General features: G+C 34.8%; 1 pseudogene; it reads right to left on the bottom strand.

Annotated features, from left to right (window-relative positions):
- Positions 1-723: 723 nt before the first annotated feature.
- On the bottom strand, positions 724-3,271 carry LOC137718569 (probable trehalose-phosphate phosphatase D; annotated as a pseudogene).
- Positions 3,272-3,719: the final 448 nt, after the last annotated feature.

Below are 3,719 nucleotides of genomic sequence, written 5' to 3'. Positions count from 1 at the left end.
AATGATATACGAACAAAACTTACACATGTTTTTATTTTTTTGGCATGAGAAAGGAAACTATATGACATGAGAATTGAAAGTCTCAAACAGGCTAATATTGGTTGGGTACACTCTTTACATAAAAAAATAAAATAAAAATAAAAATAAAAATAAAAAAACCTTTTAGAATATATCACTGTGACTGTGTGTAGGTGCTATATACGTCATCGTAAAACAATGGTTGCATGCGTGTGAAAAGTTGGCTCCCAGTCAATATAACTGCCGTGATTGTTCTTTGTTTTTCTTTGCAGATGTACTTGGCTTGGAGACAAAAAAAAAATTGCCTAAATTTCTTTGATCAAATTATAAAATGGGAAAAAACTAACTTTACATATGACCAAATGATAAAAAAGTGACTATGGACTAAATTGTAACCTTAAGACGTCCACATTAAGTTTGAATTCCTCAATTGTACAAAATTTCTTGTGTTTATATTTCATGTATTCAAGTTTTACTTTTAAGTTCTTATATTTTTTTTAAGTAAATTCCGCATTGAGAATGTGAATGTTACATTAATTATGGAATGTACATGGTCATGTACCGTCATGTGAATGTCGTTTTAGTTTGAAAAAATACAACTCGAAGAGTTTATTCATATATATAGCTAGGTTTCCAATTCCATCATGATTAATTAAACAATGGCCATGCAGACAGATGTGGTTGATAAAACAAATAGACCGCAAGACAATGAGAGATCTTGAGAGAGACCATTATATATACAATTTCCAAATTAATTATGGGATTCAGTTCAATAATTTATAATCACTTAACAATAAATTAAACTACATAATTCAATCCACCCTTGACAAAATTTTAGGGTGGGTTTTAATCAATTAAGCGCGCTCCCCGTCGTCTACCAGTCGATCGACCTAGTTCCTTTGTTGGTTCGACAATCTCTTCCATTTCACCAAACGCAACAAAAAGTCCTTAACCTGTAAAAGTAATGCAATAATATGAAACATTATGTTAAAAACCGAAATAAAAATATTTAGATAATATATATAGCATAAATTCCATTCAATAATATTGTTCTTACCTCTGCTGGTTCTTGCAAAGTATAAGAAGCATTTGTTTCTTTTGGAACTTTAGAAACTAGAATACCAAATCCTTGTCCTCTGTCGCGTAGCACCTAAACATTTTTGGATGTGAAAAATATGTCAAAAGACTTCTACGAAAATATTGTTACTTTATCAAATTAAAGAAATGTACGTAGGGTAGGGATGGCATTTCATACCTTGAAGGCATCCTCGTCTGTTCGATCATCTCCAATATAGACTGGGAATACTTCATTTGAGTTCGCATATCCTAGAGAGACAATAATTCAATATCCTCAGAATAATTATTTCATTAATATGAGATTTTGTTAATCGGGAATAATCTCGTTCACACGTTCATAGGTGCTTGTGAACATTAATTAATGTTAATTGTGTCATAGGATCTTCATCATTCAGTAATACAAATCATAGTCTTACAAGAAAATTTTGACTCTAAGACTCACTCACCTAATGACTCTAGCAAGAATTCAAGAGCTTTGCCTTTGTCCCATTTGATTGTTGGCCTGATCTCTAATACCTGTTTAAAACCAATAGACCACTGTTAGGCATGCAGTTGCTTGTGTACAAAAAATAACCGCGGCCATGCAAAAAATTCACTGAAATATGTTTGGTCAAGATGATTGATCCAAATAAAGGTAGAAATGGGTGACCAGTAGTTACCTTCCTCCCTTGAGTCAATCTGAGCTTTGGGTACTCATTGAGAACAAGTCTAACTTGCTCTGCTAAAGCTGCCCAACTCTGGTAAATTAACAAAACAATGAACAGAAATAAATGTGCGCTTCATCAGATTACATGACTAAAAACAGGTTAAAATTAAGAAAAATAAATGAAAATAATAGGTGGGATTTATTTGCTTACCTTCTCATCAACACAACGGAAGTGTACAGATAAGCAAAATTTATTATTTTCCACCCTAGCTCCTGAGATGGACCTAGTTTTCTCCAATAAAGTTTTGTACACCTGTTAAAAGAATTACAAAAAATTAGTTAGTCCTCCAAACACACTTTTTTGTATTCTCCTTTTTCTTTTCTTAAAATTGGTATCAGTGAACAAACCTCATCAATCATTGGTACAAACTCACTGGCTGGTTGGAAGAGAACCGCTTGATTATCCTAAATAATTCACCAATTAACAAATTAATTAAAATCACAACAAAAACTGATAAAATAGTAAAACAAAAAACGAAGATAGAGAACTTTTATTGTGGTATCACACTAGAGCTCACATTCTTATATTTGCTACTTTTGGATGGCCCCCTGATGTCCATCCCATGGCTGCCTGCATAATAAAGCTCTCCTAATTTTACAAAGCTATAAACCTGCAAAATTATCCAAAAACACAATTACCATTATAAATATAGTTCCACTAATCATGAAAAAAAAAAAAAAGGAAGAAAAACAAAAAGAAACCAATATTTATTTATATTTCTTTATACAGAAAGGAAAACTGTACCTTGTCTCTGCACCTCCCGCTAACTATTGCTGTGGGAAAGTATCTAGCAGCGGCCCCTCACTGCTTTTCTCATCTTGACCAAAATTACCATAGTAATTCAAAACCTAAGAAAGGCATATACGTATAGTGTACATAAATAGATACGTGTATGACATAAAAATATATTTTCTGAAGAAAGTTGAGCAGAATCAGACGGGAGAAAGAATAAACCTCCTTGGACATGAAAAGCACGATCTGGGTCTTCTACAATGGGGGAGAGGGTGCCATCATAGTCAAGAAACATTACAATTTGCTTGCCCTTTGAAGCATTGGTTATCTGCTCGAACATGCTCATAGCTGATGGATGATGAATCTGTATATTTAACCAAAAACTAATTAGTTTAAATTCAATATTAAAACAACCATAATTATGAAGTTATTTTTTAGAGCAATGCTTACAGTCAAGAGTTATAATCCACGGTTTCAGAAAGAGACTGAGGAGTGGCTGATTTGACACGAGTTGGAGAAGATGCTCTCAAGGAGTCAACCCAAGCATTGACTCTGGCTGCTCCGCCTTCTGTGTCAACTTTCAAAACCTTGATGTTCATGGGAATGGTGAAGCACCCTCCTCCTCCTCCCTCAGTCATCGGTTTCGGAACCGACTGTGAAAACATAGCCTTTTTAGCAACCGTGACTTTAATAGCCACGCCTTTGGCATCAGAAACAAGCACATTTTGGTTGGTCATTTTTTTCTTGCCCTGCACACACAAGAAAAAACTTCAAACTTTTACATTCTAAACATACCAAAGCTGTGAAAATTTTGATTCAATGGAACGAAACGAGAAAACCCATTTGAAGGATTGTGATTCTACCTCGAAGATTTCAAAGAATTTGAGGAAGAGAAAGAACAGAGGAGGTTTGTGGGTTGTTTTGGGGGATGATGAAACAGGAGGGGGAGCGAGGGTGGGATGGTGGGGGTTTAATAAAAACAAAAAAACCTGAGGGGAAAGAGAAAAGAAGTTGAGAATCGCAACACACGCGCAGTCGACTAGGCTGCTCGCTCGATCGCTCACAAGTATTTTCAAACGGGGTCGCTTGTCAATTTATAACTGTGATTCCACAGCACAAAGCGACGAAATTACCACTCTTTGTTCTTGCCTGTATTTTTCGGCCTCAATATTGTAATAGAATTGG

This window comes from Pyrus communis, chromosome 15 (assembly GCF_963583255.1).
Source record: "Pyrus communis chromosome 15, drPyrComm1.1, whole genome shotgun sequence".
NCBI classification, from domain to species: Eukaryota; Viridiplantae; Streptophyta; class Magnoliopsida; order Rosales; family Rosaceae; genus Pyrus; species Pyrus communis.
Note: the sequence above shows the minus strand (reverse complement) of the source record. Positions and strands in the feature narration are given on the sequence as shown.